Genomic DNA, 13,548 nt, shown 5'->3' on the forward strand with positions numbered 1-13,548 from the left:
TGGTCCATACAGAAATGGTTTGTCGAGATCAGTGTGGAAGAACTTGACTGGCCTGCACAGAGCCCTGGCCTCAACCTCATCAAACAACTTTGGGGTGAATTGGAAGGCTGATTGCGAGCCAGGCCTAATCGCTCAACATCAGTGCCTGACCTCAATAATACTCTTCTGGATGAATGAAAGTCCATGTAGCAATGTTCCAATATCTAGTGGAAAGCCTTCCCAGAAGAGTGGAGGCTGTTATAGCAGCAAAGGGGGGACCAATTCCATATTAATGACCATGCTTTTGGAATGAGATTTTCGACGAGCAGGTGTCCACATACTTTTGCCTATATAGTGTATAAACTAACTGACTTAAGCATTCAGAGAGGAAATCACAGCAGGGTGAAAAGCTGTGTCTGCTAAAAACTTTTCAGGGAAAAGAAGCTGGCGTTTCAGAAAAATTAAAGAAAGGACAGGGGAGTTCTTGGAATGACTGCATGTTTCTTTCCTTCTTATACTCTCTCCCTCTGTCATTCTCTTTTTCTCCTTTCCTCTATCCCTCTTAGTTAAGGGAATAGAGAGAAAAGGTCTGCCTCTCGATGGAAGGAGGCGAGGTAGGAATTTTTGGGGGTCTGTGTGTCTAGCCGGAAACTGGGAGGGAAAGAGAAAGAGGAAGAGGGGGGAGAGAGAACACAGTGAACCCCACTCCCAATCCTCTTCAGCGTAACAGCCTGTATTGAGTTGTTTGGCACACATTGAAGAACAGAGCAAGAGACGGAGCGGGAAGAGGAAAAAAAGAGAGGCAAAACAAAGCACCTCTCCCCTCCCACCCCCTAGTGAGCCAGTCTAAATCATACTGGTTATCAGTGCTGTTGTTCTCTGAGTGTGATGCTGGTCAGACAGACCCAGGCACAGACCTCCAAACCTTGCGGAGCTCCTCTCAGATCCTAAGCAACCCTGGAGAGCCTAGCTATCTCCCCCCAGAAACTCTTGCCGCAGCCACCGCTCACTCCCTACAGTGACATGTACCCCGAGGAGACCCGTGGGGGTGGAGGAGCAGCCGCCATCGACTACCTGGAGGGAGTGTATGACTACACTGCCCATGCCCCTGGCCTGGCCCCCCTCTACAGTTCCTCCACCGCATCCCTGGATGCCCATGGACCCCCCTCGGACGGCAGCCTGCAGTCCCTTCTGTTTGTGCCCTCCACTCCCCAGCCCAGCCCCTTCCTCCGCCACACCAGCCTCCCCAGCCAGTCTTTCTACCTGGAGATCTCCTCCACACCCGTAAACAGGTGAGAGATATAACTGTCTTTGACCCTTATGGGGGGCAAGAGTTAATTATCTGGCTGAATGTGAGCGGCTCGGATAGCTGTATTGTACCTAGGTGATCAAATCACATTTTTATTTGTCACATGCCCCGAAATACAACAGTGAAATGCTTACTTATAAATAAAGCTTTTAAAAATTGTTTTTTTATAGGTTTTTCTCATTGAGATAACATCTCTTTTCCAAGAGAGACCTGGTCCAATAGCAGCAGGGGGAACAACATTTCAGACAAAACAACTTACATACAGTAACACAACATTAAACAAAACTATAAACACACATACAGTACAACACAAATTTACGTTAAATACACAAAAGTCTTGACTAAAAACAGCTGGCTTAAAGACAATTAAACTCTTCTATGATTATATACATTGATCAAGTGTTTAAACTCCACCAACGAAACTAGATCATCAAATTTTTAAATGTTCAGGAGAGAATTCCAGGACCACGGAGCTAAGTAACTGAAACTATTTCTACCATGACCTGTTCTAATTTTTGGTACTGTTAGAAGCAAATGAGAAGGGGACCGTAATTGATATTTATTTACCGACCTGACTAAAAAAGAACAGAGATAAAATGGCATTTTACCCAATATGGCCTTATAAAATCAGTGTATACCAGTGTTTAAGCCTACGCAAGGTCAATGACGACCATCCAACAGCACTGTAGAGATCACAATGATGTGTTAGACGTACTTACTTACAAGCCCTTGTAAGTAATGTGTAAGAGAGAGTGATATCAGTGACCCTATTCCACTCCATTTGATCTGAATGTTTGTTAGAGTTAGTGTTAACTCTTGTGATGTTAGTTTTAGCAGTGTTGTTTGGACAGTGTGTTGCTGACTATGTAGTGTCGTTCAACAGTTGCTGTGTCCCTGTTTTTTTTCTTCTTCTTCACCAGACCACTGATTTATGTAATTGTCACAGAGCATTTCAATAAAGACATGTCATATTCTGTCCCATATGACATGATTGCTTGGAGAGAAATAGATTGATAGTCTACATTGATTGACATAGATTGAGTTTAGGTTTAGTCTTTTTCTAATTGTTCGCTTCAATTATTTCACTGTCCTTACTCCACATTAACAATATGTATTTGTCTTCCTGTGATCACATTTTGTTATTTGGCTCAGTGTACTTTTGTTTCTCTAGCATCCTCTTTTAAGTAGTCTTACAAACAATGACAGTCAGACAAAATAAATACTTTAAAACTAAACATGTACTCATGAAACTAAGTCCTAACACCTTTTCAATAATGTTTTGTCCTCACATATTATGCTCATTATATGTGACAGTACTGTACTAGGTTAGTTTAATTTAAAAGTAAAACATTCATTATCAGAAGGGAAATATTTAGGCTGTTGAAAAGCCTTAGCTACGGAGTTCTAATTCCTCAGATTAGCGACTTTGCTGGAGACCTTGCGAAAAGAACAATATGTAAGAACAACAAAAGTACACACGTACAGTTCATTTTCTGAATGAGGTGGAGACAGATCTAATTCCTGGGGGGATAGTAAATGAGTCCAAGTTGCTGCTGTTAGCTACAATTGGCTTGAGGGATTGAGGGGCGCAATGGTGTTGTCAACCTCAACAAGACGAAGCTGCTATTCCTCCTGGGGAAGGCCTGCCTGCCTGCCAACTTCCCAAAGTGCAAAAAACTTTAGTGACCCTGGACAACACCCTGTCATTCTCTGAAAACATCAAAGCAGTGACTCGCTTCTGGAAGTTCATGCTCTACAACATCCATAGAGTACACATTTTTCACACAGGAAGCGGTACTTGTAATCTCCCATCTGGTCTACTGCATCTCTGTTGGCTGGGCTCCCCGCTTGTGCCATCAAACCCCTGGAATTTATCCAGAATGCCGCAGCCCACTTAATGTTCACCCTTCCCAAGTTCTCCAATGGCACCCCTCTCCTCCGCACACTCCACTGGCTTCCAGTCAAAGCTTGCATCCACTACAAGACCATGGTGCTTGCCAACGGAGCAGCAAGGGGAACTGCCCCTCCCTATCTTCAGGCTATGCTCAAACCCTACACCCCAACCCCAAGCACTCCGTTCTTCCACCTTTGGTCTCCGGGCCGTCCCACCCCCACAGGGGGTCAGTGCCCTCTTAGCCCAGTCAAACGTCTTCTCTGTTCTGGCACCCCAAAAGTGGAATGACCTTCCCCCTGAAGCTAGGACAGTAGGTCTGAAACCCTACATCTTCAAAGAGTATCTTAAATAAGACAACCCTTATCCCCACCCCCATTGTATGAATTTAACATGTACTTCTGTTTTCCTACTAGCACTAACTTTGCTGAACTTCTTAAGTGAGGAAAAATTTACATTAACACGACTGTGATGTAGCTCTCACCTAGCTACAGAATCTTAAGATGAATGCTCTAACTGTAAGTCACTCTGGATAACAGCGCCTGCTAAATTAGTCAAATTAAATGTAGTCACCTCTCTTACAGCTCTCTTTATTGAATGAGAAAATATCTTTGTTTGACTGTTGTGAGATTTCTATCGGAGAAACTGATGTTGGTCATTTCAACTTTTGAAAGCACTTAAATTGAAACTGAGGCAGAGGTCATTAGAGGAATATGTTTTCAAAGAGAACCAGCACATTTTTGTAGCCCAAAAGTCACATTTTGAATCAATGAGTTTGCAAAGGTTTTTTGTGACGTCATCTTGAAAAGAATTTCACAAAGAACAACTCCAGGTTGATTCATCCCAGAAAAGCCAATCATCTGACCATCCTGACCAACCCTGTGTTGCAGGTCGAGTGTGGGAGCCAATCAGCAGTCAGTGTCCCAGGAGGAGCTCAGCAGCGCCTCCGACACTGTGGCGGAGTCAGGGTCAGGCTCAGGTTCAGGGCCAGGGGTCGGAGTGTTTGAGATGGCCAAGGAGACTAGGTACTGTGCGGTCTGCAGTGACTATGCCTCTGGGTATCACTACGGAGTTTGGTCCTGCGAGGGCTGCAAAGCCTTCTTCAAAAGGAGCATCCAAGGTAAGCCTCTCATCCCTACTACTATATCCCACTTCACTTCAAAACATTTAACTCCCTCTATTCACTGTATCAGAAGACGTACTCACGACCAAACTTTTGAAATTCATATCTAAGCCCTCTTAGCAATAAGGGTGCCACAAAAATCCCACGTAATTCCCCATTCAGCACTGTACTCTATTAAAAGTAACTGACTGGCACCCAATGTTCCCTCTAAACTGCGCGTGAGCAGTAGCCCCACGAAGCTCCCCCGGCACTGCCATGCAGAAATATCAGCCCACAGAGAGAAGCACGTTATTGAACTTCACTCAGCTTTCTAGAGCAGTGGTCACGTTGATCTCCAAGGCATTCCTAGTCGATCGCCAAACATTTCTGTAAAAAAAAAATATATATATTTGCTTCAGGTTGTTGCCAGTAGGTGTACCCGATTCAGCTGCCCTCTGTGCCGGGTAGGCAAACTGTTGCCATTTCATGTGTTTGAAGGTACAAAGTGATCTTGACTCAGAAAAGGTTGGTGATCACTGTTTGAGTTTTTCTTGTTAACATTACAAATGTTTCCCTTTACTGTGGCACATGTGATCAAATCAACGCAATATTAGCCACTTTCAATGCAACATACCGAAACAAAATGAACTATGCAACAGATTTTGTTGTAGGCAGAAGGCATCGGAGTAGGATTCTATTGAATTGACATGCACTACTCAGCCCGTACTCTACACAGATCGGTGTGGTATAAACAATCAGAGTTGCAGTCGGCCTATATGCAAATGTACCATTACCATATATGGATCTGTGTCATTTACGTTGAACTGGATTGTGTTTACAGCATGAGCGGTCGTGACTAGATGTGCTTGTTTTGAGATCAAAGAGAGCTGCTTGTAGCCACGTGTGCACATGTTGTTCATATCCTTTGCTAGTTAGTGAGTTATTAGCCCAGTTATAGATCATTTGTAGTCAGTAATAGGGGACTGATTGCTTCCTACAAGAGCACAACATGTGTACATTTCTAAACATCTTTAAAAAGCTAGTCAGGCAAAGAGCTTTTAATAAGCTAAAGGGTAGCATCATTTGTCTGATTCTCTGTAAGCATTATTATTCTCTGTAAGCAGAGGGTAGCATAATTTGTCTGATTCTCTGTAATAATGGTATGAGAATAATAATGCATTTTCTTTTGTAAAGTGGTTTCTTGCATCAAACAACACAATAGATTTTAAGTCACTTGTCTCAAGGACAAGTGGAAAAACAGGTTAATGTCAAGCCATGCATGTTTTTTTCAAAAGTCTCATGAAATGTAGGCCTACATTGAACACTACACATTGGCTGAATGATAGTACAGCTATTTCCCTGTTAAAATTTTATGGGATGCATTTTCTTCATTGTTTTTGATGGTAGGCCTACATTGTGATAAAATAGCACAGTAGCCTACATGGCCACTGTTAAAACTGTAACTTAAAGGGGGTACAGCCTAAGTGTTAACAGTAAACGCATGCTGGAAGTTGCACAGAATTTTCACAACGGTCAAGTTTGTACTCAGCAGACCTGACATTTGTTCAGTGCCGGAAAAAATGAGAGGGATCATTGCTGGCACACACTGTCATTTTTAGCAGGTTGATGTTTTTTTCCATGAGTCTTGTCCTGGAGGCAAAACTGAGCGATTTCAAAATTGGCTGTATTATAAAAATGTATAGGGAAAAATGTTTCTTTTTGGTCTTCATTTAAGGCTAGGCATTAGGGTTAGCAGCGTGGTTAGGTTTAAAATCTGATTGTATGACTTTGTGGCTGTGTCAGCTAGTGACCACTCTGTAGGGCTGCCTCAAGAACAAGATTTATGACCAAAAACGCCAAGCTGCTCATTTTCAGCTCTTGTTATAAGTTGTGCAGAGGTTAAGGGCACATGTATGTGTGTGTGTGTGTGTGTGTGTGTGTGTGTGTGTGTGTGTGTGTGTGTTGAGAGAGTGACTTATCTAAAGAATGACCGGTACATACTGACTATCATTTTCAGCTGTTATTATAAGTTGTGCAGAAGGTGTGGGCACATGAACATTATTGAGAAACCAACCTTGACATTGGCTGTTAATTGTTCCCAGCCAGCATCAAACCTCTTACAGAGAGAAGACCATCGACGTTTAACTGTCATTTACCAGTACCACTTTAGTGATATTGCTAAAGGTACACTGGGTGTAGAGAAGGAACTAATCAAAGAGAACAGAACGACCTGAATTAAGGGAAAATATAATGTTCCTTTCATATCTGAATGAGAGTCTGTAGCTTTTTTTGCAAGTGTCTTGTATAGTAGGTATTATGCCATAGATGTAGACAGTTTTCATTATTACTGAAATAGAACATGTTGTAAAACCATATTCTAATATTCTTTCAACGTTGAATAGGCTATCCTAGGTAGCGGAGTTAATTTTACCTTGTACGGCAGAGGAATCTTAATAAATTACATTTCATGACGTTTCGTGGGGGTGGACATCACACAGCAAAAGACACATAATCAGAACACAGTAGTCTCATGGTAATAAAACTTTGTAGATACTACATTTGAATTTACTCTATGCCAGAGAGATATGAAAAAGAGGTATAGAGTGTTCCTCTCTGTCAAATAACCTCAACCTGTGTGCCAGTCCCAGTGATTAGATCACAATAAAGTTTACTTCCAGGTCACAATGACTACATGTGCCCTGCGACCAACCAGTGTACCATCGACAGGAACCGTAGGAAGAGCTGCCAGGCATGCCGCCTCAGAAAGTGTTACGAAGTGGGCATGATGAAAGGAGGTGAGCAAGGGAACACAATGGTGCTCACGTGTGTGCCCGCACACACACAACTTACAGTTTTGGTTTGGATTGCCTCAGTAGTGTGAAAAGGGTAGTATTAGTTAAGACCGCTTGATGCTGAAAGGACAGGTGGTGTGTGGCTAAGCATTGTGTGTGCAGATAAAATAGAGACATATTTTACCATGGCCTTGAACCACTTTTCTCTGATGGGTGTAAAGGATTGATTAGTAGCCTACACACCCACAGTTTTGTTTTCATACTTCATGAATGCACACACATCCATACACACAGCGAAATTCTACAGCAAGGAAAGGATATGAAGTTATACGTGGGAGCAAGAGTGTAAATAGCGAGATAAGTGTGTGCATGGTTGTGTGTGTGTGTGTATATATATATATATATATGTGTGTGTGTGTTCATTACTAACTCTACTGTAAACCCCAGGCTTGCAAAAGGACCGCGGTGGGCAGGTTCTCCAGAGGAATAAGAGGCATGGTGGCCCTGCTCGTGACAACAGTGTCCTGGAGCACAGCAAAGCGCCCCTTCAGGATAGTAGCAGGAATAGCAGCTTCGGTGGTGGAGGAGGAGGAAAAGGGCGGCTCAAGATCACCATGCCTCCTGAACAGGTCTGAACATTTCACTGGCTTCCTCCATTTCATATATCTCCAATGTAGCCACTTTCATTTAGCAACAGTCCTAAACAATTCAGTTAATACAAATTAATATGTAAGTGGAAACAAAGTACTAAGATTATCTTACTCGCTTGCAATCATAATCACGGGTAAAATTGGAATTAAATGCACGGTGCCAGAATTCCTGCTCTCCTCCCCCAGGTGCTGTTCCTGCTGCAGGGTGCGGAGCCTCCAGCCCTGTGTTCTAGTCAACAGTTGGGCCGTCCCTACACAGAGATCACCATGATGACCCTGCTCACCAGCATGGCTGACAAGGAGCTGGTGCACATGATCGCATGGGCTAAGAAAATACCAGGCAAGAACCTAACACGGCACAGAAATTATACAGTGCCTTCGGAAAGTATTCAGACCCCTTGACTTTTTCCACATTGTTACGTTACAGCCTTATTCTGAAATGGTTTAAGTGACCAGTTTTCCTCAGCAATCTACACACAATAGCCCATAATGACAAAGTGAAAACAGGTTTTAAGATAATTTTGCAAATGTAAATAAGAAATACATTATTTACATAAGTATTCAGACCCTTTGATATGAGACTCGAAATTGTGTTCAGGTGCATCCTGTTTCCATTGATCATCCTTTAGATGTTTCTACAACTTGATTGGAGTCCACCTGTGGTCAATTCAATTGATTGGACATGATTTGGAAAGGCACACACCTGTTTATTTAAGGTCCCACAGTTGACAGTGCATGTCAGAGAAAAAACCAAGCCATGAGGTCGAAGGAATTGTCCGTAGAGCTCAGAGACAGGATTGTGTCGAGGCACAGATCTGGGGAAGGGTACCAAAAAATGTCTGCAGCATTGAAGGTCCCCAAGAACAGAGTGGCCACCATCATTCTTAAATGGAAGAAGATTGGAACCACCAAGACTCTTCCTATAGAACCTTCCAGAAGGACAACCATCTCTGCAGCACTCCACCAATAAGGCCTTTACTGTAGAGTGGCCAGACGGAAGCCACTCCTCAGTAAAAGGCACATGACAGCCCCCGTGGAGTTTGCCAAAAGGCATATGGAGAAAACCTGGCACCATCCCTACGGTGAAGCATAGTGGTGGCAGCATCATGCTGTGGGGATGTTTTCAGTGGCAGGGGCTGGGAGACTAGTCAGGATCGAGGCAAAGATTAACATAGCGAAGTACAGAGAGATTCTCAATGAAAACCTGCTCCAGAGCACTCAGAAGGTTCACCTTCCAACAGGACAATGACCCTAAGCACACAGCCAAGACAATGCAGGAGTGACTTCGGGACAAGTCTCTGAATGTCCTTGTGTGGCCCAGCCAGAGCCCGGACTTGAACCCGATCAAACATCTCTGAAGAGACCTGAAAATAGCTGTGCAGCAATACTCCCCATCCAGAGAGAGAGCTTGACAGGATCTGCAGAGAAGAAGAGAAACTCCCTAAATACAGGTGTGCCAAGCTTGTAGTGTCATACCCAAGAAGACCAGATGCTGTAATGTGCTCTTTAGTATGGAATTTCTGCTGCGCTATCCCAGCCCATAGAAGAAGGCAAGTGTTAATGCGTCCTGTTGTTCAGCCAATTATGTAGCTATCAGGCGAGTGTCGATGTTTTTATGGCGGCGGGGATCATATTGTCACCGAGGTTTTAGATTATATTACCGTTTGTTCTAGCGAGTATTTTAAAGTTTGGGGGGTTCACACCATTACTTTTGTGCTACAAAAATGTATCTTATCCCATTGCCTCCGTGCACAAGCATGCGGTCCAATCCAAAGACAGGAATCTCAGGTATTGGCTATTTCTATAAAAAGTTAGAAATAGCCAACAGCCAATAATTTCTCAAGAAACCTGTATACTGTACCCCTGTGAGTCATGTCATGGGCCAGTAGGGTTGCCAACTGTCCCGTACTCGCCGGGATGTCCCTTATATTGGGCTAAATTGGTTGGTCCAATACCTCCCATGTCCCGTATATTCATCCAATCACAGTATAGCGTAAATGCGCCAATTCCTGTAAAGTCATTTCTGTTGTTCGGTCGGTTTGGAATATCAAGGAAATATGGATAAGCCTGCAAAAAAGACTGTACAGCTACAACAAACAATGGGAAGCACAAAAGACGTGGGTTAAGCCCGTTAGTGGTGACCCGATCAAAGCTTTCTGTACTTAATGCCTTCGGGAATTCTCAATTGGCCATGGAGGGGAGAATGACCTAACTCAGCTTGCATCCACAGAAATGCACAAGGCGGCCACGCTAGCTAAAGATGCTAGCAATATCGGAGCATTCTTCGTGATGTCTACTGCGGAAAATGACAAAATCGCAGCAAGTGAAGCCTCGTTTGTGTACCATATGGTTAAACACGGACTCGGCTACAACAGCACTGACTGTCTTGTTAAGCTCAACGGTGCTTTATTTCATGACTCAAATGTTGTCAAGATGCACTTGGGAAGAACGAAAGATGATTACAATGAAGGCTGAGATGATTACAATGAATGTTTTAGGACCAAAGACCGTGCAGGATATTTTGGATGATCTGTCCCTGAACGAAGGCGAGCCCATGTATGTCTCAGTTGCCAGTGATGCCTCAAACAAGGGAAATAGGAAAATGTTTCCTGTGTGCGTGAGATATTTCTCTGTCTGATGGTGTGCAGTGCAAGTTACTTGACTTTTATGAAGACAGTGATGAAACTGCAAATTGCATACATCAAGCTCTGATTAACTGTCTGGAAAAGCATGAACTGGATATTAGACATCACAGCCTATGCAGCAGATAATGCCAATGTCAACTTTGGAAAACACCACTCCGTATACCAGTTATTGAGCAGTACCAATCAATCGCATTCTGAAAGCGAATTGCCCAGTTCACAAAGCTTATAATACCTGCAAGCACACCTGCGCTCAGCTGTCAGTAGATATTGAGAATTGTTTTAAAGATCTACAGCCACTTCTCAGTATCTGCTTCCCGAAGAAAGGAACTGCGTGCATTTGTTTGCCTTTGACATTGAGTGGCGTGAAATTCTGCGACATGTTTGCACATGATGGCTCTCTTCATCCTACAAATCAAATCAAATGTATTTATATAGCCCTTCTTACATCAGCTGATATCTCAAAGTGCTGTACAGAAACCCAGCCTAAAACCCCAAACAGCAAGCAATGCAGGTGTAGAAGCAAAGTGGCTAGGAAAAACTCCCTAGAAAGGCCAAAACCTAGGAAGAAACCTAGGGAGGAACCAGGCTATGAGGGGTGGCCAGTCCTCTTCTGGCTGTGCCGGGTGGAGATTATAACAGCACATGGCCAAGATGGTCAAATGTTCATAAATGACCAGCATGGTCAAATAATAATCATAGTAGTTGTCGAGGGTGCAACAGGTCAGTAACACAAGAGTAAGTGTCAGTTGGCTTTTTCATAGCCGATCTTTGAGTATCTCTACCGCTCCTGCTGTCTCTAGAGAGTTGAAAACAGCAGGTCTGGGACAGGTAGCATGTCCGGTGAACAGGTCAGGGTTCCAGCAGGTCTGGGACAGCTAGCATGTCCGGTGAACAGGTCAGGGTTCCATAGCTGCAGGCAGAACAGTTGGAACTGGAGCAGCAGCACGGCCAGGTGAACTGGGGACAGCAAGGAGTCAAAGACAGGTAGTCCTGAGGCATGGCCCTAGGGCTCAGGTCCTCCGAGAGAAAGAAAGAAAGAGAGAAAGAGAATTAGAGAGAGCATATTTAAATTCACACAGGACACCGGAAAAGAGAAGAGAAATACTCCAGATGTGACAGACTGACCCTAGCACCCTGAGATAAACTACTGCAGCATAAATACTGGAGGCTGAGACAGGAGGGGTCAGGAGACACTGTGGCCCCATCCGATGAAACCCCCGGACAGGGCCAAACAGGTAGGATATAACCCCACCCACTTTGCCAAAGCACAGCCTCCACTCCACTGGAGGGATATCTCCAACCACCAACATACCATCCCGGGACAAGGCCGAGTATAGCCCACAAAGATCTTCGCCACGGCACAACCCAAGGGGGGGCGCCAACCCAGACAGGAAGACCAGGTCAGTGACTCAACCCACTCAAGTGACACACCCCTCCCAGGGACTGCATTGAAGAACACCAGTAAGCCAGTGACTCAGCCCCCGTAATAGGGGTAGAGGCAGAGAATCCCAGTGAAAGAGGGGAAACCGGCCAGGCAGAGACAGCAAGGGCGGTTCGTTGCTCCAGCCTTTCCGTTCACTTCACACCCCTGGGCCAGACTACACTTAATCATAGGACCTACTGAAGAGATGTGTCTTCAGTAAAGACGTAAAGGTTGAGACTGAGTCTGCGTCTTTCACATGGGTAGGCAGACTATTCCATAAAAATGGAGCTCTATAGGAGAAAGCCCTGCCTCCAGCTGTTTGCTTAGAAATTCTAGGAACAATTAGGAGGCCCGCGTCTTGTGACCGTAGCGTATGTGTAGGTATGTACGGCAGGACCAAATCGGAAAGATAGGTTGGAGCAAGCCCATGTAATGCTTTGTAGGTTAGCAGTAAAACCTTGAAATCAGCCCTTGCCTGAACAGGAAGCCAGTTTAGGGAGGCTAGCACTGGACTAATATGATCAAATTTTTTGGTTCTAGTCAGGATTCTAGCAGCCGTATTTAGCACTAACTGAAGTTTATTTAGTGCTTTATCCGGGTAGCCGGAAAGTAGAGCATTGCAGTAGTCCAACCTAGAAGTAACAAAGGCATGGATTAATTTTTCTGCGTCATTTTTGGACAGAAAGTTTCTGATTTTTGCAATGTTACGTAGATGGAAAAAAGCTGTCCTCGAAACAGTCTTGATATGTTCTTCAAAAGAGAGATCAGGGTCCAGAGTAACGCCGAGGTCCTTCACAGTTTTATTTGAGACGACTGTACAACCATCCAGATTAATTGTCAGATTCAACAGAAGATCTCTTTGTTTCTTGGGACCTAGAACAAGCATCTCTGTTTTGTCCGAGTTTAAAAGTAGAAAGTTTGCAGCCATCCACTTCCTTATGTCTGAGTCACAGGCTTCTAGCGAGGGCAATTTTGGGGCTTCACCATGTTTCATTGAAATGTACAGCTGCGTGTCATCTGCATAGCAGTGAAATTTAACATGTTTTCGAATGACATCCCCAAGAGGTAAAATATATAGTGAAAACAATAGTGGTCCTAAAACGGAACCTTGAGGAACACCGAAATGTACAGTTGATTTGTCAGAGGACAAACCATTCACAGAGACAAACTGATATCTTTCCGGCAGATAAGATCTAAACCAGGCCAGAACTTGTCCATGTAGACCAATTTGGGTTTCCAATCTCTCCAAAAGAATGTGGTGATCGATGGTAACAAAAGCAGCACTAAGATCCAGGAGCACGAGGACAGACGCAGAGCCTCTGTCTGACGTCATTAAAAGGTAATTTACCACCTCCACAAGTGCAGTCTCAGTGCTATGATGGGGTCTAAAACCAGATTGAAGCGTTTCGTATACATTGTCTTCAGGAAGGCAGTGAGTTGCTGCGCAACAGCTTTTTCAATTTTTTTGAGAGGAAGGGAAGATTCGATATAGGCCGATAGTTTTTTATAACTTCTGGTTCAAGATTTGGCTTTTTCAAGAGAGGCTTTATTACTGCCACTTTTAGTGAGTTTGGTACACATCCGGTGGATAGAGAACCGTTTATTATGTTCAACATAGGAGGGCCAAGCACAGAAACCAGCTCTTTCAGTAGTTTAGTTGGAATAGGGTCCAGTATGCAGCTTGAAGGTTTAGAGGCCATGATTATTTTCATCATTGTGTCAAGAGATATAGTACTAAAACACTTTAGTGTCTCCCT

At 43.9% G+C, this 13,548-nt stretch overlaps 1 pseudogene; it reads left to right on the plus strand.

Moving 5' to 3' along the window:
• Nucleotides 1-777: 777 nt before the first annotated feature.
• On the plus strand, nt 778-9,267 carry LOC115174388 (estrogen receptor-like; annotated as a pseudogene).
• Nucleotides 9,268-13,548: the final 4,281 nt, after the last annotated feature.

This window comes from Salmo trutta, chromosome 35 (assembly GCF_901001165.1).
Source record: "Salmo trutta chromosome 35, fSalTru1.1, whole genome shotgun sequence".
Taxonomy (NCBI): Eukaryota; Metazoa; Chordata; class Actinopteri; order Salmoniformes; family Salmonidae; genus Salmo; species Salmo trutta.